Here is a 25,993-nt window from a genome sequence, read left to right on the forward strand (position 1 = left end):
CAGAACGCGAATCCAGTTGGCATTTGGAGCGGGGGGAGGGAGGGAGGGAGGGAGAAGAGGTTGCTGGTCGGGAAGAGTGGCTTCCTCCTTTCCTAAAATATTAGAGGAAGGAAGGAATAAAAAATAGGTTTGTCATCGCCCTACCACCACAAGCCATGCACGTGACCTTGATCGAAGAGAGAACGAGCGTGGCTGAGCGCTGGACGTGGCAGTATCGGACTGGTTTCCTGCCAGCAAACACTGACGGCACAGTAAGAAAGCCTGTGAGCCCCAAACTGGAATATGGCTCTTCACAGGCCCAGAGGACGCAAGTCAGCAAAGCAAGCAACACGTGCCTCTCTGCTCACAGCCACACATGTCCATACAGACTTGGACATAAAAAACTGACCAAGCCCCATTAATCTCTCCTAGGTTTCCCAGCGTGTCTGGCCCATCGTGGCAGCTTTCTCTAACAAGTGTTTGCAAAGGCCACAACTCCTCCTCCTCTCTGGGCCAGTTCTTTCAGTGGTTCAAACATGCAGACAATGGGAGACCCCTAAGGAACCAGGAAGAGCTATGGCCTGGGAGGGTGACCCCACTCTTCTCGAGATAACCCTAAGGACTCCCAGGGGACCAGGTCTCTTTCCCACTCTGCACCCCTATTTCTTCTCCTCTTCAAAATGAGCAGCGTTACATACAGTATCTTTAATATACTCCGAAAGGCAAGCCTCTCCCTTGTTATTTCAATAATCCATTCCTGAAAGGTAAAAACGTCTTGTGCCAAAAAAGCTAACATGGAACCAATTTCCCATGATGTTACATGGGAAACATTATAATTAAAATTATAAATTAAAATTATAATTAAAACTTCTAATGCACTGCATGTTAAGCCAACTCCCTCCTCCCACTCAAGTCCCTAAAATGAAAGGAAGACATCATAAGCATAAAACACCTATACAGAAGTGACACATTCTCCTGTTAGGACGTGAAATACTTAAAAATGTTGCTTCCTGATCAGGAAACTACTCATGCAGCGGTCAGCAAACAGTTGCTGTGCATACAGCACAGTGACCTTTCTTCGTACCAGCAACATCCTGGACCCACATCCCCATCTTGTTGAGGCTTGGAGGCTTCTAAAAGCTCTATGGAGGATTCTGATTTTTCCACCTACTGTATCTGGTCTATAACGTAATGCTTAATCGTAATACATTATTTTGTTAAAAGTATTATATGGGTTTTTGCAATGTAAATATAAACTTAATCTATGTAAATATCACCCTAAAAGTGCAGTGTTGAGATATGTACATTCTCTGAAGTTTAAGTATTAGAAAAAAACAAGAGGCAGCAGTCTTATCTATAAATCACCAAAAGATGGAAAAACCCCAATGTTCATCTACAGATGAAGGGATAAACAAAACGCACTACACATACATACAGTGGAATTTAAAAAGGAAATTCTGACACACGCTACAACACAGACAAACCTTAAAGATATTCTGCCAAGTAAAATAAGCCAGTCACAAAAGGACAAATATTGTATGATTCCACATTTATGAGGTACTTAGAATAGAAACATTCATAGAAACAAAGTAGAAGTTGCCAGGAGCTGGGGGCGCAGGGAACGGGGAGTTATTGGTTAATGAGCACAGAGCTTCTATTTAAGATGATAAAGCACTACTGGAAATGAATGGTGGTGATGGTTACCCAACATCATGAATGTACTTAATGCCATGGAAGTATACTCTTCAAAGTAGTTACAGTGGTAAGTTTCATTAAACAAACAAGATGCACTCTACTAGGAACTCAACCCAGAAGCAAGAAGTAAGGTGTGGATCTAGTCAATTTTGGAATGGATCTGGATCTAGTCAATTTTAGAATGGGGTTTTCTTGGTGACACAGTGGCTTGTTAAATGGCAGGTGGAATTTTAGAAAAGAGCTCTCATTGGTGAGATGTTTTCAAGAAATGTGGACAGGCTAAAACATTTTAGAGATTCCCTCCACCTATTCATTCCATAAACAGACTGCAAATCTAGAGAGATTGCCCATCCTCAGTAATGGCGCCTTAGGGGTGGATCCCTAGGCAGTCTTGTTTCCAGCCACTGTTCGGAAAGACTTCTATCTGCCTGGACACCAGCTACTACCACAACAGCAATGGTCCCTGCAACGTTGCCATGCCCACCTCTTGTGATCCTTTCTGTAAGATGGTAGCCAGAGCATCTGAAAGGACAGAGGACAGAGACATCATTGATATTTTCATGGTGGCCTGAATCACTTGGTGCATATTGGCTAATGAATGTAGGGAGGTTACAGTGGGAAACTAACCCTTGGCCAACTCAGACTTTTTGGCCACTATTATTACCTATAAAATCGGCTAAGATTTTTAAATGACCAAATTGATTTAGGTACATTCACAAAAAGATAAAGTAGGATTAGGTAAGTTCCCCCCCTTCACCCCCGCCAGGATTTCGTCCAACTATAAAAGCTTGCACTTAACCTTATCACGAAAATGCCTAGATGCAGTCTCTGCATGGCTGACACTGACTTTGGGATGATCATTACAGAGTAAGAGAAACAGATTAAGTACTTACTGGGCATCTTCTGTGGATGGGTGCATCCACATATATCCCCAATCCCAGCTACTTCAGTCACCTAAATTATGAGTCCTTAGTGCTATCCTGTTCAGCAAAAGTCACCTCATCCCATAAAGTAGTGCTGGGCGGCTGGGATGACTTTCTCAACAGCCAACAGGTACCTACCTGACTCAGGAAAGGAAGGAACCATACATCCTACCCATTTTTTCAAAAATTTTCTTAACATTTCCTTATGAAATTTTTAAGCACACCGTAAAGGTGAAAGAATTTCACAGTGAACATGTACATCCCCGTGTATACATTCTACACTAACAACTTACTGTGCTTTATCACATCCACCCATCTATCCACCAACCCATCTTTTTTCTCGAAAAATGCATTTCAAAACAGCAAGGCAGTCACCAGCACATTATTCCCTAGGCACTATGGTATGGATAGCATTAACTAAGGTTCAGTAATGTGTATTTTTTTCTTTTTTGAGGAAAAAGGTACCTTACTATAATGTAAAACCTAAACCCGTTTCAAGACACAGAACATTCTGGAGCGATGATGCAATTTACTCACACCCCCTCCCCGTCTCTGCCTGCACTCCCCAAAAGCAATCATTTTTCTGATTTATTCCCATTATAAATAGGTACATCTATTAGGAATCATGAAGTATATGCTTTTGGCTAAGGCTTCTTTCATAGGTAACATTTCTGTGATTCGTTCATGTTGCACATACCAGTTGTTGGTTTTGTTCTATTGTTCAACGAGTGACAGGTCACTCTATTAATATATTGCGGTTTGTCTGTTTATTACCCATTTTCTTATTGACAAACACCTGGGTTATTTTCAGTTTTGGCAAGGACCACAACTGAAACCGAAGGGTCAGAGGGTAGATGTTTAGCTTTAGAAGAAATCACCAGACCCCTTTTCAAAGTGGATGAACCATTTGATACTCCCACCAAGCTAATGTAGGAGAACTACCTTGTGCCACATCCTTGCCAACATTTGATGTTGTCAGTCTTTTTAATTTTAGCCATTCTGGTGGGCTTGTGATAGTATCTCGTGTCTTTTCCTGCCTTTCTGCGGGGTCCTCAAACAGTTTTTAAAATTCCATTTTGATTCACTTACGGTGTTATGCTGTTGTGTTTGTTTGTTTGTTTTAGTGGATTTCTTTGTATGGCTTTTTTAATGGTTGCTCTAAATACTCTGTTATACCTGCACGATTTACCAAAGTCTCCAAAGACATACCACCAGTTTAAGTATGGAAACCTTACCTCTGTTTGCATCACTTTACCTGCTCCTATTTACAACAGGATCGTCTTAGTATTTTCCTCTACATACGCCAAGAGCCACATCAGACATTTTCTAAGCTCCTTTATACCTGTTAACTCCTGTCTAACTCCTGGACACCCACTGTGAAACCGAGTTTCCACCACGCAGACCCAATCTTGGGAGACTGGAAAGGCACGGATGGACATTAGGAGATGGGGCAGCTCTCCTACTGCTTCTACTCTTCTCTGGCAAGCATAAGCATGGGACATTCGTTTCTTTCCAAAGGCGTCTGTAGTTAGATCCCGGAGTCTGGTCTTGAAGGTCATGAATATCAAGAAAACATGGCGCCCGTACTGCTGACCCTGATCCCAGCACACAGGGTGTGGTCTTCAAGGGGGCAGTGGTCTCAGCAGCTGCTTAACCACAGTCTCCCTGGTGGTCTGCTTCTGTGTGGTGTGGAGAACTGGTCCTCACAGCTCGGCTTAGAGCCTGTGCCTCTAGCTTCTCCCGGAATTCTGCACCCAATAATGGCCATAGATCCTTTTCTGTTTAAAAGGTAGTGTATTCCCTCTTGTCTGTAACTGGACTCTAATAGATAGAGTCCCATGGCTAATTACTGGCAGAGCTGGGATCAAAACCCTGATCTCTGTCCTTTCTTCTAGAGTGTGCTGCCAGAGTCTCTCTCTGGCGCTGTGTTCTTCAAAGAAAAAAGAGTTGAAAGTCCCGTATTCTATTTTGAGAACATGCCCCGGGAAAGAAATGTTTGTATTGCTTTCTCGTCGCCTCCTTTGCCCACTTTCCCATGCGTGCAGTCAGTCACCTCCACCGGGGTTGGTTAGACCGCTGCTCAGGAACGAGACACCATGGGCACTTTCTGGGCTGCACAATGGTGACAATGAGGAGCACATTTTTTTGCTGTGGCACAGCTACTTGCTACTGGAGCTGAATCAATCGAGATGTTTCTTAAAGGATTAAATTCACTCCAGTAAACAGAGAGAGGTGTAGTCCTGCGATGACTTCTCACCATTTACCTGCATGTGGACAAACTCCAGACTTGGAGCTCAAAGATCTAAAAATTTCAGCTCAGCCACATCCCAACGTATGCCCTTTTTTTTTTTTTTTTTAAAGATTTTATTTATTTATTTGACAGAGAGAGACACAGCGAGAGCAGGAACACAAGCAGGGAGGAACAAGGGGAGAGGGAGAAGCAGGCTTCCTGCCGAGCAGGGAGCCCAATGCGGGGCTCGATCCCAGGACCCTGGGGTCATGACCTGAGTCCAAGGCAGATGCCTAACGACTGAGCCACCCGGGCGCCCCATTTATCAAGCCTTTTTGAGCTAACATTGCTCCAGCACTCCTGGCTTCCTTGCTGTGATCCACATATATTCGGTCTTTGTCCCCAGTTCCTGGCACACAGCTCCAAAAATCCCTTGGACTCTCTTAACATCCCAGAATGTCCTGTTTATGCTAATGAGATGACTGGTGGCTGGGGACCCCTAGGTAGCTTCAGGATGGGTACTGGTCACCAGAAAGAACGAGGCACAATTAGAGGGTTGGCACTTTCAGCCCCAGCCCATGCCCAACCTCCAGGGAAGGAAGACAGGCTGGAGACAGAATTAAGCCCCAATGGCCAATGATTTCATCAATCATGCCTATGTAATGAAGCCTCCATAAAACCCCCTAAATGACAAGGTTAAGACACCTTCCAGGTTGATGAACACATCAAGGTCCTGGGAAGGCAGCATGCCAGGGAAGGGCACATGCATAACCTCTGCCCCCTCCGTACCTTGCCTTATGCATCTCTTCCATTTGGGCTCTTTCAAAATAAAATGGCAATGGTAAGTAAAGCACTCTCCTGAGTTCCAGAGGGGGTTGTGGGAACCACCGAATTTATAGCTGGTTGGTCAAAAGTATAGGTAGCAACCCGGGTCTTGTGACTAGAGTATGAAGTAGGAACAGTCTTATGGGGTAGAGCCCTTAACCTGTGGGATCTGTACTAACTCTGGATGGTTAGTGTCAAAATGGAATTGTAGGATATCCAGTTGTTGTCTGGAGATGGACAACTGGTGGGAAAAAACTCCAAGCATTTGGGGTCAGAAGTGTTGTAGAAAAGTACTGACTTCCTATTCCTCACATAAGACAAACACATTCCTGCCACAGGACCTTTGCACTTGGAATTCCCTCTGGTTCAAATCTGTATCCTTTAGATATCTGTATAGTGTATACCTTCACTTCACTCTAGCGTCTACTCAAAAAGCCTTCCCTAACACCCAGCATACCCTGACTTACTTTTTTTTTTTTTTTAAAGATTTTATTTATTTGACAGAGAGAGCACAGCGACAGAGGGAACACAAACAGGGGGTGTGGGAGAGGGAGAAGCAGGCTTCCCACAGAGCAGGGAGCCCGATGCGGGGCTCAATCCCAGGACTCCGGGACCATGACCTGAGCCGAAGGCAGATGCTTAACGACTGAGCCACCCAGGCACCCCTGACTTATTCTTTTTTTTATAGCACTTAAGTGATTCAATCTTGCAGATCTATTCCTTGACTATTCCCCTGGAAAATTTTCCACTTCAGTATTCCCAGTGCCTATAATAGTGGCTGACACATAGTAGGAGCTCAATAAATAGTTGGGGAGTGAATGAATGCCTGTTTGCATGTTTAATGGGGACCCAAGGCCCTCAGCTATAAAATAGGTCATGAGGTTGACCCTGGACAACTGTCATAAATACTAACAGACCAGTTATGTGAAAAGCCATGACCGCAAAAACATGTGCCCAGCCTGGGGTGATCATTTAAAAAAAAAAAATGTATTGAGTCTAAAACCAAGTGGTTTTCACATTCTAACATCTTTGACATCAAGAAGCTTCCAGCAGGAACAGGACCACAGGGCACTGGTAACGTGACTGGCCCCACTAGAACCTGCAGAACAGATGTCTGTGGCTTCAGGAAACATCCTGAAGACCCAGGAAGAGGGCAGTCTTTCAACCCCATGAACCAAATGGTTGTGGGAAGAGGCAGGAGGAGGTGGAGAATCAGACGCGCGCTAGCAACATTCCTGAAAGAGAAGCCAGGAGGATGATAGTGCCACAGAGCTGCAAACTGGCCTCAAGGGCTCACGAAGGTGAGGAAGAAGATACAATGTAGCCAAACAGAGCTGGCAAGGACATTCTGAAGAGCCAGACTCAATGTAAAGAAGCTTTAGGAATGCCAGAATCAACATATTTGCCAATACACTTTGCTTTATATGTTAAGAGAGCAGTAAAATATGATAAAAACCCATCTAATTAGGTCTAAAAGGGCCCTTTCAATAAGTACAAAGGAAAGATTCAGCAGGATAAGAAAGTCTTGTGTCGCAGTTTAATTAAAAGCCTTTTTAAATTTCTTGGCTTTATATAAAGTAACAGTGCATCTTACAATTGGCAGCGTCTAGGTTTAGATGAAACAGAATTCGCTTGGGAAAAAAAATTGGGAAACAAGACTCCAAAATACCCTGACCCCAAATATTTCTCTGTTGGTTTATCCCTTGACTTATTTTCTCTGTATTTAATCCCCAAGTCTGTTGTCAGGCCTGATTTACATTGCAGGTTCCCCTGGGGGAAAGCAGTAAATCTGTGTGTTTCTCAAGGACAGTGGTTCTCGAAGGGTTGTCCTGGGACCAGGAGCATCAGCGTCATCTGGGAACTTGGTAGAAATGCACATTCTAAGCCCCCACACCCCCACCAAAGACCTACTAAATCAGAAACGAGATACGGGGTTGTTCTAATACACCCTCCAGCTGATTCTGATTCATACTAGAGTTTGAAAAGCACTGCTCTAAGAAAAACTCCCAGTGCCATCAGCCTGAGCACTCAAACTTAACTACTCATGCAAGTTGAACTAAAATGTCCTAGGAATTCATGGTGCACCAGGCACTGTGCTGGGAGCTGAATGTGCCTCACATTCTAAAGAAGCACACGTGCCAATGACTAAGTAAAACAGAAAACAGAACGAGAGGACGGCTGACAGAGGTGCTAATACCACACTCTGTTCAGGAGATGGAGGAGAAATTCTGATTCAAGAGTCCTGGTGGGCTTCTCGGAGGAGGTGGCCGTGGAGTGGAATCTTCTAGGGGAAGAAGGTTTTGGATGGGTTTTCTATGACAGAGGAGAATGACCCGCACCCCAAGGAACCAGGGGAAGAAAAGGGCACAAGAAGATTCAGAGTCTTGTGAGCGTAAGGGGCCATCCCTCACACAATACTCTAAGAACCGCCCCCCCCAAGTCCCCACCACGGACGCTGCTTGTGGCAAGGACTGCCCTGTTGCACGCCAGGTCCATTGTCCCTTTCCTGCTTAGGAACAGAACCCTGCTTACATTCAGGGAAGCAAAGCAGCCAGGGACAACACCATATATCATAGCCTCTACAGCAGCTCAGCATGGCTATGGGACTTGAGGAAGGCCACTTACAGGCAGTTTGCCGGTGGCGATGTGTGCCCGTTCTGGCAGCCTCACCTGTTTCTTCTTGGCTGCCGGCCTACACTGAAGACATTGGCGCTCTAGCGCCATATTGGACGCTGAGGTATGGGGCCTACCGCTGAGGATGGCAAAGCCGAAATAGAGTATTCTGTGAATGACACCCTTAAACCACTAAACTAACCTACTGCCAACATCCCGACTGCTTGGATGTGGGGGAGAGAAATCAACTTCCCTCTGGTTTAAGCCACTGTTACTGGGGACTGTTGTCACATGCTGCGGCACCTCACTGTCCCTGATTCACCACGATTTCCACCGGCCTCCTCTTAATCTGCGGCACTCCAGGGTCCTTCTCCTCCTTCACTGAACACCTCTGCCCCAAGCCCCCATTTTCCTCTCCATCTGCTGCCATTCTTCTGGAGAACGTTATCACAGAGCCGTCGGACCCTTTAGCCTGACAGCGTGGGGTGGGGCTCATTTCCAAGCATCTTCACCCCCATGCCCCCCACCCCCGCTCCAGACCTGCAGCCCCCTCTACACCCTCCCCGCTCAGTGCAGTCCAGGTACGCAGCACATGAGCGTCACCGGGGAGCCAGTCAGAGGAGCAGACTCTCAGGCCCGCCCCAGGCTTGCGGACCAGGAGATGTGCATGTCCAGTACAGCTGGGGAGACACTACCGTCAGCCTCCTCCTCCTGGCCTCTGGCTGCTCACCCCCGGACCACAGAATGGGAAATCCATCCTCCAGCTACATCCTCCTGTCCTTCCAGGTCTCACCCACTCATCCCTTCCGACAGCTTTAAAAGCAACCTATCCTGCCCGGAACTGCTTGCTATGCACTCTTCCCTGAACAAAATAATTACTTTCACACTTCCCTGCTTTTGTTTTCATTATTCCCTCTGCCTGGAATGCCCTTCAAAAATCCCAGAAAACCCGCAGATCTTCCACTCGCCTTTGAGTGCGCACTGCTGGTGCAGATGCCCTCTCCAGACCATGAGCATTTTGGGGAGAAGGAACTGGACTGGGCCTTCTCGGTCAGCTCTGGAGCCATGTCACTTACTAGAGTGTGACCTTGAACATGGAAGGCAACCTCTCTCTGCCTCAGTTTCTTCACCTGTAAAACTCAGATGATAGGACCCATGTTTCACAAAGTAGTTCCAAGAAGCCAAGGAGGCGATAAAATTAAAGCACCTGGAACAATGCTTGGCACATAGTAACCATTTAATAAACGCTAGACACTAATCCTTCGCACCCAGACCAAGCGCCAGAGCGGACACACAGTGGGCGCTCCATATACATTTACAGACTCTAGCTTGCAGTTTCTGGATTGGCTTCTGTGCCTTAATGCTTCCTGGGCGCATGAGTCCACCCCACCCACTCTTCTCCCCAGCCCAGCAAAAAGCCGGAATCCAGCCCCCAACAGGGACATTATTTAGATGAAAGAACATTTTCTGCAGCCATCCCAGTCCTCAGAGCCTCGCCAAGAAATAGAAAAGAAAAGCAATATAAATGTTAATAGGAAATTGTCTATTCGCTTTTACGGAAGCTAATCTACTGCAGCCCAACAAAGAGGGAATTAGACAGCTGAAGGGACAGGAAAACATGGAACCTTGACACGCTGAAGCCCAGGGGACTGCAGTTCCCAAGAGGAAACGCATTCCAGGCCGATGAGCCTGTGTGGAAATCAGGGCAGAGGGCTTCTGTTTTGGAGGTCTCCACGGTGGGCAGCCTGGCTCCTCCCCTGGCCCCCGATTTCTGGGCATCCATCATCCTGTGCCTATGAAGTGCGGCCACTGGTCTGCATGGCAGGGATAGCAAGGCAATGACAGTGCAGTCTCTGTTCCCAAGGACTATTGGGACAGGCAGACAAATAAACCTGATCAGACAGTGTGGCGGTGCCAATAAGGGCGCAGGCTCAAGGTGCCAGGCAGGCAGGAGAAGCACGTTACCAGATCAACGGGGCAGGAGATGGAGGAGGGAGAAGACCTGAGGACTGGGCTCTGGAGGGTAACTAGGGATCAGCCTCATAAAAGCAGCAGGAAAAGGTGTCCCAGGCAGCGAGAACACTAGGTACAGAAAGACCAGGGAACTGCACTGGGTTAAGCTAAATAACGATCTCCCGAAGATGCCCAAGGCTAATCCGAGGAGGCCGTGAATGTTACAATATGAAGGCCAAAGAGACTCTGCAGGCATGATTAAAGATTTTGAGACGGGGCGATAATCCTGGGTGATCTGGGTGGGCCCAACGCAATCACAAGATCTTTAAGACACATGCAGGAGCTGTTGGCATCAGAGGACGAGTCATTGTGACACGGAGGCAGAGACTGGAGTGATAACACTTCACAGACGGAGGAACAGGTCACAAGCCAAGGAAGGCAGGGAACCACTTGAAGCTGAGCAAAAGCAAAGAAACGGATTGTCCCCTCAGAGCCCCCCCGAAGGAACAGGCCCTGTGACACCCTGACTTCAGCCCAAAGGGACGGATGTTGGACTTCTGACCTCCAGGAGTAGGAAAGAATGCCTCTGCGTTGTTTGAAACCGCGGAGTTCATGGTAATGCTTTATAGGAGCAATGGGAAATTAACACCCATATGCTGTCTGAGGGGCATCTGCAGGAATGCTAAAGAAAAGTCACAAAAAAATGAAACTGAGGAAGGGGGCAGCCAGGGGCCAAACCATGAACGGATTTGTGCACCAGGCTGAGTTTCCATTTTATCCTCAATGTGGAGCTGCTGCTAAAGGATATCAAGCAGAGGGACGATATAGTAAGATTGCCCGTGTGAATGCACTGAAACGTCACATTTTTAGATCTTAAATCTCAGGAATTACCACACGTCTAATTCTCCATTTTATTGACTCATTTCTTTTATCATGGACTGTAATGACATTATGAAAAGGAGGAATAACCTACTGGAATACGGAACTCTGTTGCCAGCTCCCCCAATGCCATTCTACGGTTTTGGAAGATGCACACCCGTACTGGCAGGGCTGCACTCAGGTAGGAGCCTGCAGGTGCAGAAAGCTGGACAGGACCGGGGATTGAGAGTGTCCCCTCCAAAATCCTGGATGGAGAACTGCCCTATGCCTAAAAAAGATCCCATTCAGATGTTCCCTCCCCACCCCTGCGCCTCACCTCCAGGAAGGGGAAAGGCAACCTAGGGTGTATTGAATGCTCACTAGGGGCCAAAAGCTTTGTGAACATTTCCTTCGCGGCTGAGTCTCCAGTGACTGAGTCCCACTCCGCGGGCACCGCTGGCACAAGGCACAGGGCCCATCAGAGAACGCCAGGCAGACGAGAAGAGGAGATACTGCATCTCCCCATGTGCCCCCCTCCCCCCAAATCTCCGCAAGTCTCTGCCTGCACACGGAAAGGCTTTAAATGTAAAATTCCAGCCAGCCTCCAGGCTCCGTGCCCTTCCCCCCTCACCCCGCGCGTGTATCACACCCTCCGCCCACGTCCACCTCTTCAGGGCCTCTGACAGCTGTGCCTTTTGCCCAATGTCACTTGCTGCCAAAGGGATTGCTTAGGTGGCCTCTAAGCAGCCCCGGATCTGAACAAGCTGGGTTTGCTCTGGCACTGCCACCAGCCCCCGGAGGCCAGGGGCCAGGCCCCACGGAGGTTCCAAGGCAGTGCTTTGGCTGCCACTGAAGCAGGGGACCCGGGGACCCCCTCCCCAAGACCCGACCCCCCTCCGCAGAAGGGTGCTCGCTCCGCAGACTGCAGAACGGATTTCAAAAAATCCCTAGCCCTCTGCGGGCTTCAGTTACAACAGTGGTTCGCCGCGGGGACATCCTACAAATTCAAAGCCGCGCACTTTCTCCGCGGTCAGAGAGGGCGCTCTGGGTGATGTTGAAACCCCCGCGGAGGGCGGCCAAGGGGTGGGGGGCACGTGCGGGCGGTTTTCAATCCGGAGCTATTTTCGCAGGGCTGGGAACCGCTCTGACAGGCTCCACGCTTCCCTGCTCCCCCTTTTCTTTGACGATCTATATTTGGGGACAGTACATTCCTAAGAATAGAATCACTGAGTTAAAGGGTAAAAGCACAATTTATAGTTCCTATGGCGAACTCGCTGCTTACTCTCCAGAAAGAGCGCTGCTGGCGTTGCCAGCAATTGGGCTCCAACAGCCACTGATTGAGCCGTGACTGCATCCCAGCGCGGAGCTGGCCACCTCCCCTTCCGCGCTCCCATTTCAACAGCCCACGGTGCTCCGTTCGCCCCACTGGGTTGACGAGAAGAGTGAGGTCGTGTCAAGTAAAGCAGCCTGCCCCTACGCGCTATCACTATCTTGAGCTGTATTTGAGACAGGGCCAGGAGAAGATTCTAAGTCCCCGAATCCCCCCCGGTTCTGCTGCGTCTGCTGAATTATTCAGATCTCTGAGTTATCCCACACGGCTACAACAGCTTTCACTTATTAAGATAACCACAGGCCAGGGAGGAGACTGCGTACTTCCCTGTTATGCAAACCAGCACATCCTCTCAAGTCCATGGTCAGCCAGCCAATCGAAATCTGAGCAAGGCATGGATCTACCCAGTCTATAGATGAAAGCAATGAAGCCCAGGGAAGTGACTTCCCTCAAGAGTTCCACAGATTATAAACCTATCCACCAATAAATGGATCTGAACAGAGAGGGCTGTCTCCGACACCGAAGCATTTCATTGCAAGGCTAGACTGCCCCAAACAGTTACCACCACCAGGTGGGTGGCAAGGAAGGCAGGAGCTTTCCAAAGACAGTGGTGAGAAAAGTCAGCATTCCATTTCAGTTCATCTTCCCTAGCTGTGTAGTTTGACAAGTGCTGTGTTTATTTCAATGCCATCCGAGTAGCTGCATACAAATACATGTCCTTCTGAGGGCTGCTTCCCATTACACGAACAAGGAGCACAAGGATCAGCCCACGTCCCCGCACAGGCCTCCAGCCGACCTGTCTAGTGGTGCCTAAGAGGGGCCCTCTCATCAGAGCCTGGAAGAGAACAGGAAGGCCTCTCTCAGGGGTAGCCTGTGCAGTGCGGAGGGAGCAGAAAGGGGACAGTTCCTAGAAAGCAGAAGGAGCTCCCTTCTAAGGGCAAGAGCATCAGGATGGGAAAGAAGCCACAGGTTCAAGTCCTGGCTCTGTCAGTAACTCCAGGTGTGACCTGGGGCAAGTCAGTCTTGGCCTCATGAAGACTCATAGATTTTAAGACAAATAACTTGATGTAATTTCAGACTCTCCTCTGGAGGCAGCCAGGCGAGACTCTAGTAAAAATTGACAGAATCGCTTTAAAGAAAGGAAAAGAGTCAGCAAACCAAGACCAGATACCCGGGTCCCAGGTCATTTGCACAACTAACCTCCTATCTTAGAAGTCCTTTGCCTCAAAATGCACAGACAGAAACCCATGGGTTGGCCCTTTTCTGCCCTAAGGCAGCGACCATCATAGATTCTTTTAGATCCGACACCAGCTCACATCTTAGTAATAACTGCAGGTCGAAAGCAGCGTGAAAAAGAAATCATTACCTCCATCATCAAGTAAGAATGCTATCGTCTCAGAAGACCCAGAACTGACACAGGAGACCAATTCCGGCTGAAGAACCTTATGACTGATAAAGAAATGGGAGGGAGAAAAGGAAGAACCCACCCCAGCTTCCCTTCCTCACAGTCCTGCCACTAGAAGGATGGGTCTTTTTCCTTGTCATCCTGCCAGTTGCTAAAGGGAGACCTCCCAGGATCACACCTGCCCTCTGGCACAAGCAGCCTAACCATTTTGACTAGGCGTCCATCACTGAAATACAGGGAATGCCCAAAGGAGTATGAAAAGTATCCAAGCCACATATAACAAAATTCAAAAAGTCAAGTTTGGCTTTGCCAGAGAGGCTCTTTTCATTGTAACTTAGAAAGTCTCCAGGTGTTAACAGCTGGAAATGGTTATAGGGCTCCTCTTGCTGGGGTTTATGGTTACATTTGCAGTACACAACCAAGATCTTCCAAGCACGTAAGACTCCAGGGACATATGCATCATTCCCCACTCCTTTCTCCAATTGCTCTGGCTTCCCAGCCAACCTTCCTCTTTGCTCCCAGTTCTTTGGCATCAACGGAACTCAAAAAAAAAAAAAAAAAAAAAAAAAAGAATCAAGCTGCTTTGGGGGAAAAAAAAGGTGTCAATTTGTAAATTCCCTAGTTGGCCCTGTCTACCTGCAAAGATACAAGAAAAATCTAGAAGTAAAAGAAGAGGATTGTTGTTTCCCTTTTTAGTTTCCAGATGGAGCTGCCTCCCACAGGCTACCCACACTCCCAAGTGGTTGATGTCACTGTTGTGATTTTGGTAGTGCCGTGCAGGCCCTGGGGCGAGTACCCCCATAAAAATCCACAAGAGTTAGCACATCTGAGAAAGCCAGAGATAGAAACAAGGGAACCAATGGGTGCCTGGCTCTGGAAATGTCCACAGAATCACCGAGTGGAGACCACCAGCAAACGGACGTTTGTGCACACAGACCAACTGGACCGGACCTCCACAGTAGTGAGGCAGAGGTGCCTGGGCAGGTTGAGAATGATGCAGCCCCAAATACCGCCCCACGGGACCCTCGGAAAGAACCCCTTTGGCCATTTCCTGGGAATGAAAGGCTCAAAATTCATCAACCACATGGTCTGGAGGAGGCCGGCACTGTGGTGTGACTGGCCTCCACACACAGAAGAGAAGCTGCTGACACCCAGCGGAGCTGCTATTTGAACAAGAATGTAATCAGCAGGACTGGGCACCAGGCACCAGGTCTACCTACCGACAAAGGTGGTGGTGGTGGTGGTGGTGGTGGTGGTGGTGGTGGTGGTGGTGGTCGTGGTGGTGGTGGTCGTGGTGGTGGTGGTGGTGGAGGAGGAGGAGGAGGAGGAGATGTACAGGGAGACCTGGCTGGGGACTCCAACCGGAACCACTTCTACTCGGTCTGGTCAGGATTCCCACCACGGGCCACGTCCTGTAAGCTGGACATTACATGCCTTCTTGACTCACAGTGCCTGTCCTCAGGGGACTGTCACTGCATTAGGTTACCAGTGCTGCCATAAGAAAGCATTCCAAACCAGACGGCTTCAACACAGAAATGTATGTCCTCACAGTTCTGGAAGCTGAGGTCCCAGACCTGACACCCAAATCAAGGTGTCAACAGGGTTGGTTTCTTTTCAGGTCCCTCTCCTGGCCTTGCAGAGGGCCCTCTTCCCCCTGTGTGTCTGCATCCTAATCTCCTCTGCTTGTAGGGACACAGGGAACGCTGGTTTAGGGCCACCCACGTGATCTCATTTTACCTCAGTTGCCTCTTTAAAGACCTTATGTCCAAATACAGTCACAGTCTGAGGTACTGGGTAAGAGGTCTTAAGCCAAAGCATTTTGAAAGTAACAAAATCCAACCCATAACAGTCATTACCATCTTTATACCACTGAAGAACAAGACACACCCAGGAAGGTGAAGCAGCTCACCAGAGGGCCACAGGTCCAAACAGAGTGAGCACGGGACTTGTATCTAAGATCTAACTTTATCCCAAGTAGTCATTCGCATCAGGCAGGCCAAGACTGCTCAAGGATTAAAACGGTTGTGTTGTTGGCTGTTGAGCCAGTAACGGCCTATCATCATGACTCATTCTCCTCTATTCAGGGTTGTCTAGACACCATAGTTGAGCGGAGCTACCCATTCTCCATCGCAATGCACCAATTTTTAAAAAATACCTTCATTACAAGCCATTCAGCTGTGGGATCACAACTCTCAGTTGCCCCCATGTGATTGATGCCTGTTCTCCAAATTGGATTTCATGCTTCCTAAGAGCCTTTTGATGGTGCCTTGCGGAAAACCTTGCACATAGTGGTTTCCTGGTCAATATTTGCTGAATGCATGAATGTACGTGTGAGTGGACGGAGTGGTCAAGGTAACCTCAAAAGACCCTTCCCGGTTTTAATTAAGTCCCATGATTTTGTTCTAGAAGGTAACACGCTGGGACAGCTGCTTGACAGCGGAGGATTACATCAGACCCCAAACCATACCTTTCTTCTCTAAAGTGTACCTTCCTCCTACCCAGCCAGCAGATCAGGGCAGCAGCGCCCACAGAAACAATGCAGGGATGAGCTGCCTTTGAAAATAATGGCCTTGGTCCAGGTACAGAATGATGGAAAACCCCAGAACCAATTAAACTTTGCCCTTAGAATTAATCCCAACACTACTTTGATATACTTTCTTCTCTTGCCAAACACCTGCTAGGCCAAAAAAAAAAAAAAAAAAGAAGGAAAACTTCACCATCAGCATCTGACTCTACCGTCCCTGTTTCCCATCTGGGAAATGTCACTGTCATTCAGCCAATGCCTATTGGAGGAGCTCTATAAGCAAAGAACTACCATGGGCAGTTTCCGAAGAAGCAGGAGACAACAGCCCATGACAGTAAGGTGTTTGCAAGAATTCAAGAAGGTAAAAAACATAGAAGAATACAGAATAATGCAATACAAACTGTATTAATATGTGTTAAGCCTTTGGGGATTACCCAGGAACAAGTGTAAGGCTAGGATTTTAAAGAATAAAGGATTCTCAGAAGAGAAGAGACAGTAAATCAAAGCATCAAATGGGAGACTAAAACTGTAAGCCTTGTCCTTGGCCCTAAAAAATGGCTAGTTCTGGGTCTAATGGAGGACCATGGATATGAACTGTCCACATATTGAGCAAGCTAGAAGGAAGAGTAGCAAAAATTACAGGCCCAGGAGCTGTACCACGTGCAAGGAGTAATTTGACTGCAGAGAGCTTTAACCACTCCCATTACCCTATTCAGTAACCTTGTGGGGTGAAGAACAAGATGGCAGATGCTGAGGCGCCTGGGGGGCTCAGTGGGTTAAGCATCTGACTCTCGATTTTTGGCTCAGGTCGTGATGAGGGTCATGGGACTGAGCCCTGCATTGGGCTCTGTGCTCAGTGGGGTGTCTGCTTGCCCCTCTCCCTCTGCTCCTCCCCCTACTCTCTAATACATAAAAATAAAATCTTAGGGAAAAAAAAAAAAAGATGGCAAATGCTAACTGGGTTGGGAAGCCGGGAAAGCTGGATGCCGGGCCAACCAGTGGACATGAGTGGCGCTTGGTCCAGTACGGATGCCGCCTCAATTGGAGAAATGGCCCTTTCCTGAACGTCCAAGCAGTCTTGGGGCAGGCAGGATCAGATGGGTCATGGGACCAGAGGCCCTCAAGAGGAGAACAGCACAAGAAGGGACTGTTCACGGAGACTCGGGACCCCGTGGCTATGAGCATGTTAGAATGACAGCCTAGCCACTGGGCAGCTAGATGAGCCACACACCCCACTCCATGGTCAGTGGGAAATCACCAGGGAATCTCAGCTTGGCTCCAAGTGTGGTCAAGACACAGAAAGGGACAAGTAGAGAACTGGAGGAAACCAAGAGTGCTCAGAGCCACAGAAGTTGAGAGAGAAAGATGGAGAGAGGGAGGGTGTGTGTGTGTGTGTGTGTGTGTGTGTGTGCGCGTGCGCGCGCGTGCACTGTGGGTATCACATCCTACTGAGGCCAGCAAGAAAAGCTACTAATATACTCAGTCTTTTTTTAAAAAAACAAAGTAGAAGCAACAACAGGGGGGAAAAGAGCCAGTAACCTTGGCCCTTGCATTCCTCCACCAGCCTCCACCAAAGTCAAGTTTAAATTATGCTCCTGTGGCACCAACTCTACCACCTCCAGGAATTTTGCCTTGCATGGCAGGTGTCCTCACAAGCGGTATATCTTAAGTATCTATAGTGCCGATGACTGCTACTCATTCACAGCCACCGAAACTGCCTATCCCCGGGGCTAGTTTGTTTTGTTTGTCCTCAAAAATCTCCCCTTTATGAACCTCTTCATCTGCAGAGCAAAATCACATCACTTGAGGGCTAAGATTTGCCAAGAAGCTCAAAGCTTCATTTCACATCTATTTTTTTATAATTAATCAGTTTTACTTAAAAAGGACAAGAGGGACAGATAGATCTACAGACCAGGGAAAACGGACACAGCTTGGAGAACAATTATATATAATAGTCCCAGAAGGTTTAGCTGCTCAGATGATCATTAAAGAAATGGATAAAGCTGGTTTTTAAAAAGGTTCCAGCTCCCCGCCTCCCCTGAATCAGATAAAGAAAAATGAGAGGGCTATTTCCACCTCCTTCTGGAACCACATTAAAATGTATCCCAAACAGTCCTTCACTGAGAGTTGCCCCACCTCTGCCGTGCCTCCAGGATATGAATGCAGGGCACCATCCCTGGCTGGTGGAAGCACATCCGTTACAGTTTGGGGTCCATTCATACTGCGGTTTTGGTGGTTTATTATTTTTTTTAAAGATTTATTTATTTGAGAGCGAGCGAGTGAGCATGTGTGTGAGGGAGGGGCAGAGGGAGAAGGAAAGAATCCTTTAAGCAGATTCCCTGCTGAGCGTGGAGCCAAGGGCCTGGGGCTCGATCCCAGGACCCCGAGATCATGACCTGAGCCAGAACCAAGAGTCGGAGGCTTAACCGACTGAGCCACCCAGGCGCCCCGTTGGTGGTTAATTTTTAAACACACCAGCCAGCATATATGGCTGGAGACAGCAAACCAAGTTGACACCGTATTAATCCGATAGGTCCTTAATTATCTAGGTGATGGTTTTGTTTTAAGCCTTTTTTTTCCCCCCTGCAGGTATAAATTCCTTACGTCATAAATAGTAAATTCATGGATCTGTTTACTCTTGCTCTGTGAGATTCAGCGTTTAAAAACGAACCCCCACCAGTTGGCGATGATGAACCGGATCACCTCGCAGGATGGTCCAGGCAACTGGGGGCTGGCTCCTGCCTTTCTACTAAGTTGGGTAGGACAGCTGAAAGTTCCTACTGTCCAGCCACTGTGATGCTGGACAGACCGGAAATGAAGAAGTCGGCTTTGCCTGCAAACAATTAAAGCGGCAACCCCTGAGTCAGACAAAGCCGTTCAAATCTGGGCTTCTTTGCCCGTGCACCCTTGGGCATACCCCTTCCCTCACTAAGCCTGTGGCCTCGTCGGTAAACTGGGGATAAGAATTATACCCACTTTATGAGACTAAATGAGCAAGATCCAACTGAGATAGAGAACACCCCACAATATACTGGAGGAGACAAGCAGCAACTGCTTTGATCGTGTAAATGCTAAATTAAGAACTATAATGTAAATCTACCAAACCAATCCAAAAAAAGCGGGGGGGGGAGGGGGGACAAAAGAAACTAGAAAAATAACCTACAAAGTCCAGGTAAAATGGACTGTGACATCCTCTCCTATGGCTACCCATCTTGTGCTCACCCAGGCCTAGCACTGCCCCCGGGAAATTCTCCAAGGACCAAGCAACCACACACAGACCTCTGACTGACCCATTCCAAGTGCACTCCGGCCTCCAGGACATCCCGAATTCCAACCTGAGCCGCCGCAGATTACGGGAGGACACGGGTTGGCTACCTCAGGTGTACACAGTGCAGGCCTCTGACGATGCACAGAGGTGGGGGGTAGGGGGGATTCAGTCTCTCAGCAGCTCCTTTCATCGCCACCCCCTCTGACTCTGGGCTCAGCAGCCCTTCACTCAGACTGAGCAAGTCTGAAGGGGAACTGCTCCTTCCGAGTCACTCTGTCTGCCCTCCTCACCCCCCATCCCCAGTTTAGAAATCTGAACTCGGGCCTGACGGACCCCCCCCAGGACGCCTGGCTCCCTCCAGGCTGTCCTCTGGAACCCAAGTCACACAGACAGTCCTCTCTCATCCTCAGAAGGCTTGTTGTTGGAAGGGCTTGTGTGCAAGTGTAGAGAGAAAGGGGTAAGGCAACAAAACAGAGAGGAAAGAGCCTGGGTGGGAAAGAGGAGACCCCAGCTCGTGCTTGGCTGGCCAGAATCCTTGGGCTTCTGTCCTTCATCGTGTGTGTGAGAAGCCTGGGCAACAGAGAATCAGAAATAAAGCTGTTCCTCTGAAATCGTCACTTGGCACCACTAGACATTGAGGTCCGGAGAAGAGCAAGCAGTTGTAGGAGGTTAACTGGCCCACTTACTGGGCAGGTCATGATCCCGGGACTTTTCCCACATCTTGGCATCAGCACGTGTGGGACATTTCGCTACCATGGGCCATCTTCTTTGAAGCCCACTGAGCCCTCCCCCGCTCCTTGGAGGTACAACAGCCCCCTGCCATCCTGCTGCTTTAAGCTGATGTTCCTACGGGCAGGTAGGTAACGCTGGGGTAACATCTGGGTAGTAACCAGTCTCAAAGTGGTTTCCCCAGGCCACCTGTGTTCACGGCAGCCCTTTTTTCAAACTGCAAAGCGAACCCTCTTCGATAGTTCCTCCGAGTTGAGAACGGTGGCTCACAAACTTCAGCGGGCAAAGCCACCTTGAGGACTGGTTAAGAGCTAAGAATGCTGGGCCCCCCATCCTCCAGGGCATCTGCTGCAGCAGGTCCGGGGTGGAAATGGGGAAACCGTATTTCCAACAAGTGCCCAGTTCAGAAATTCTCTCTCCCGAGCTCCCCGATCCAGTGACAGGACACGTGGCAAGGATCACAAGTCAGAGCCCCACCCCTCCACCCCCCACCCCCACCCCCCCATCCGCAACTCCGGGGACATCGGACGAGGCAGCCTAAAGCTGCTACTCTTTCCGGCATAGCTCCAATCGCTCATGTGATCACAGACAGATGTCACGGAGGAAAAGACCCACAAGGACATGCTGCGAATCCCAGCTGGCATCGGCTCTCTTTCCCCTGCTCGGAAACCAACACGAAGAAATCTCTCTAAGGAGTTACAAACCATCCACAATTGAATTTTGAGTTAATTCTCCATCACTAACTACTAATTCCAATTTCATGTTTCCCTCTAGATAAATTGTTCCAACTCTGTGCACAATCTACACTCTACTCTCCACCTTCAACCCATATGCTTAAAGCAGGATCACAACAGATAGCCCTCACTTTGGGAAACAAAGGCAAACCTTCCAATGTATCTCCATAAAGGCACTCCTATGTCCTAGGAGCTGCCAGATTCAGGACAGAGAAATACTGCACATCCAGTTAGAACTGAACTTCAGATGAACTAATCATGTGTTAGCAGGAGTATGCCCATGCAATGCGTAAGATGTGCTTATACTAAAAATTGTTAGATGTTTATCTGAAGTGCAAATTTAACAGAGTCTTGTATTTTATCTGGCACCTGTGCACTCATTCAAAAAGTATATATTGGGCCTCTACGGCACGTTACTTGCTACAAATATAAGACACAGAGGCAGGGGTGTGTGGTAAATGTTTAAAAACTGGCCCTCGGAGAGGGGATCATTTTTAGTGTTCACCGATGCCTGGAGTTCCTGCAACCATCTTGCAAGTACAAGAAGATGAGAAGACCCGCAGAGATGCCCATCCAGAGGAGCAACATTATTGAGCCTCAGAACTGACAGCAACCACCTCTGACCTCCAAGGTCTCGTATGGTAAGACAAATACACTCTTATTTAAGCCTCAACTGATTAGTTGGCTCTTCTGTCATGAATACCCCAATGATTCCCAACTGATACCCAAGACACTCCTCTCAGCTATGTACGTTACACTCTGCCTCCCCAAGTAGACCAAAAGTTGCTTCTGTTTGCGAGTCCTGTTGGTGGGTTTCATCTTCCCTTCCTTCCTTCCCTTTCCTCACCCACCCATCCCTCACCGTATGACATTTATCCCTTTATTCCCCCGAGACATCCAAAAGTGCGATGCTCTAGATCTGTGGGGACATATCCCAATTAGTGCCTCCAACTGATGATGAGCCAATCACCAATATTTTCTCCCCAGGGCCTCTTCTGGAAGAGTATTCTATAAACCTGCTCTCGGCTGCTCCCGCAGAGGATGGCTTGCTTCCTGCCAGCATCGGTAAGGCCCTGGCCCTTCTCGGGAACCAGTTCTTCCAACCTACTCAATACTTCCTTGGGGTCCATGTACAACCCAGCAGACAGCCAAAAACACCACAGAGGAGCCCCTGAGGACCAATAAACCCATTCCAGGACCCTCAAGTACTGTACTGGGACATGAGTACTGTTAGCCGCAGTTAGGTGCGAAGGCTGGGGACCCAAAAGACCCTTCTTTTGTGAACAATCCCAAGCTCGAATGACCCTGCTTAAGAAACCAACTGACACTGACCCCTCTCGCTGGTGCAGCAAGTGAAAAAGGAAACTTAGTGCACGAAGGATGAAGATTACGAAAACCATACACGGAACCCACCTGACTGACCAGGTCCTGAAATTTCATTTCAAACACATTCCTCTGAAGTCAGGCTGTCCCAAAGAGCCAGGCTGCCCATCCGTACCCCCACGCCCTCTGGTGCCACGCATCCTCGCTCCATTTGCCATTAAGTCCCACCTTAGGGAGATCCTTTTAACAGTCAACTCTGCTTTCATTGCTCATCTCAGCTCTAAAGCTTTTCTCTTTCTAATCTTGAGGTTCCTGTAATACTTTGTGAGATAAGCTGTTTAGAGAAGCTCACAAGCCTGCAGTGTGGACAACCTTTTCTGTTTCATTACTTGCCCTTCAACGAAGTCAAAATATGCTATTTATTTATCATCTGCTCATGGTCCCATTAATTAGCACACTGACGTCCCCAGAGACCAAATGTCCAAGGTTGTCAGTATCTTGAGGTATTGCTCCAAGAGGCCGACCAAAGCAGAGACCCACTCCCCTGCTCAGAAGACTGTTGGCTAAGTGGGGTCCATCAGAACTACAGCCGGCTCACCAAAAGACAACACTATACAGAGGCAGACCAGATACTGGGGTGAAATCTAAGACAGTGACCAATTTATGAGGGGAATAGGGCTGGACAAACTGGAAGGCACAGAATGAGGCTAAGAAAATAAACAGACAGGATGCTTCATAGAGGAAATCTGTTCACACTGAGGATAATTAATTAATGTGTTGACTGAACTCCCAGAGGCAATCACTGAAGCTGAAGCCATGATTATTTTTAATAGACCTGGGCTCTCATTGGGTGGAAACAACATGAGCCAACCGAGAGCTGGCTGGCCACGTGGCCGCATGACTGAACTCTTTCCATCCTGATCCACTATTATTTTAACTAGAGTGAAGGGGCTCTCCCATCCCCAACTCCAATTCACTCTCATTTTTGGCTTCCACTCAGCCTGGGATGGCACCATTTAGAGGGAACCTCCTTATTTCCGGATGTCTAGACAGGTACGTCACTGTGTGTCCCAGCCTGACTCTGTCCTGCCCTGGACGGGTTACACGGGCCAGAGATTCCTGGTCCAAGATGGCCGCTGGGGGCTTCAACCAGCAATGCTGAGCCACTCGGTTATTCTCATGGAAATTTTTTTAAGAAAAGATTTTATTGATTTATTTATTTGACAGAGAGAGAGAGAGAGAGAGAGCACAAGCTGAGGGAGCAGCAGCAGAGGGAGAGGGAGAAGCAGACTCCCCGCTGAGTAGGGAGCCCGATGAAGGACTTGATTCCAGGACTCTGGGATCATGACCCGAGCTGAAGTGTTTGACTGAGCCACCCAGGCGTCCCTCTCATGGAAATTTTGAATAAGGCACCCAAAGAGAAGTTATCCTTGGTGGCAGGTGCCTAAGCTGACAGTTCACAAGGAGTTGGGATTGGAAGGCCATACTGCTTTTGTACAAAAAAGAGAGAAGGCAATGAATGAGAGAAAGAGGTGATAAATAAGGAGAAGCAGAAAAGGAGAGTGTATGGGGTGGGAGCGTGAGAGAAAGAAAGCAAGAAAGTCAGAGGGAAAACACGGAAAAACCAAGAGGACACCTAGAACTAGATGGATCCTAGAACTTCCTACATCTTGGAAGTAAAAGCCTCGATTCCTAAATTTTTAGGTAAAAAGTGAGCTGTATTTCCCACTCCTAGGTTTCCCTGGGCATGTACCTCTGTCTCCGAGATAACACCACCTTTACCCTTTTCCAAACTGGAGCAGATCTGTAGGTCTTGCAACTGAAATATGTAGGATGAAGGCTTCCATCAACATGAGACAAAGGTCCTTTGTTTCTTCTTGAGCTAACTACAAAAGTCCTTTTAAGGTCAAAACATGCCCTCACTCAGCAAACCTTTGTTGGACATATTCTATGCCTTTGACCTTGTACTTAGTACTGGCTTGGAGAAATGAATCAAAACACAGCTGGCACCCACCCACCGAGTGCAGAAAACAGAAGGGAGATTTCCCAGCACACACAATTAGGATACCCTCTGATAAGCATTATTTATAACCAGTGTTAGCAAGGAGGCATGTGAAAACACAGAGCCTTTGCCAGGCAGGGGACAGGTGGGTGGAGGTCAAGAAAGTCATCCTAGAAGAAGCAATATCTGAACTAAATCCCAACACCACCCAAGAATCAGCAAGGCGAAGAGAGGAAGAGCCCGCCGGTGGTACGCTGGCTGGCTCCTGGGAGAATCTGTGCCCCAGAAGTGGGCACATACTGCATATCAGGGCTTTTTTCTTTCTTTTCTGAGAGTCGGTATACCAGTGCACACCTGGAGGTCCAAGGCCCAGAGGCCGGAGAAGGTGATCTGTGGTTAAACAAGACTGAAATGTATATATGGTCAGAGAAGGAACTGGCTAGAGGGAAGGCTGCTAGGTCAACGGAGGTCACACCAAACATCCTTGTTGCTTGTGAGAAATTTATACTATCCTAAGCCACTGGAGAGGTTGAAATAAGAGACTGAACTGGTTAGCTGCAATGATCTGGCTGCACAGAAAAAGATGCTTGCTAATAAAAGCTGGGGGCCACTGAAAGCGGAAGGCTGATGGAAGAACAGCCTGGTCCTCTGGGAACGTCATCCCCATGCAGAGCACTAGCGCCTGCCCAAGTAGGGCAATTCCGGGGTCCTTAGTGCCCACGGGATTCCTGGCGGACTGTATGCAAAGCAGAAAGCACATCTTAACAAAACAAAAAACAGAGGCAGGAGGGAGTAGGACCCTGCAGCAGTGTAGCTGGGCTTTACCATTTACAACCCTCGTGTGATTAAGTACGACTATCTACGTAAAAGGACTTCAGACGCAGGTGTTGTGTAGGGGAAAAACTGAACTTGAAGTCACAAGGTTTGGATCAAAATCTTGGCTCTCCAGCTGTGTGACCTTGGGCCAGTTCCTTAACTGCAGCAAAACACTTATTCCTTCTGCACTGCAATGGTCTCATTCATAGAATGTGGACAAAAATACCTGTTGTCTCGGGTTTATTATGAAGACTAAGAGTCCTAGGACTCTGAAATTCCCCACTTAACTTAAAATTTTGTCTGGACGAACTGGGGCAAAGAACAAGAAAGGACACTGAGCCGTGAGCATGAAGAGGAAATGCGGTCATGAACGTTTGCACGGAGGGTCTTCAGGCAACGTCTCTGAAGTCCACTCGAGGCTCCCGAATCAAGGACGGTATAAACATCGGACAGATGGAGAACTAGAGCAGGCACAGAATAAACGTGCGTGGCGCCCCTTTGAAGCTTACCGGTCGGTGCGGGGGGAATGGTGTCAAGTGTAAGTAAGAGACACCTGCGAACAAACGTCTCTTCTCACAGAAGCTCTGGACCTCACACCCCGAACTGATCTGGTCTGAGCGCTATCCTCCCTGATGCGAAGGGGGAACACGAAAGTCTTGTGTGCAGCCCTGACACACCGTTGCATTTTTTAGCTTTGTCTTTGTCCACATACGGTTTTATACACAGCCGCAGAGGTACAACAGAGCGCCTGGATAAGAAATTACCTTGTCAATTCTAAGTCACTAT

General features: G+C 48.2%; 1 protein-coding gene and 1 non-coding gene across 2 annotated transcripts in view; both read right to left on the reverse strand.

The window, feature by feature from the left end:
• Nucleotides 1-25,993, reverse strand: part of LOC148163811 (xylosyl- and glucuronyltransferase LARGE1-like) — a 304,191-nt gene that overhangs the window by 111,045 nt on the left and 167,153 nt on the right. The window lies entirely within an intron of this gene.
• LOC114197550 (small nucleolar RNA SNORA76) lies at nt 11,777-11,914 on the reverse strand. Its single transcript, XR_003606919.1, has one exon. It is a non-coding gene; the product is annotated as a small nucleolar RNA SNORA76 (small nucleolar RNA).

Source organism: Eumetopias jubatus, unplaced genomic scaffold (assembly GCF_037043125.1).
Source record: "Eumetopias jubatus isolate StellerSeaLion01/CBP00866 unplaced genomic scaffold, mEumJub1_p1.0 scaffold_8, whole genome shotgun sequence".
Lineage (NCBI taxonomy): Eukaryota > Metazoa > Chordata > Mammalia > Carnivora > Otariidae > Eumetopias > Eumetopias jubatus.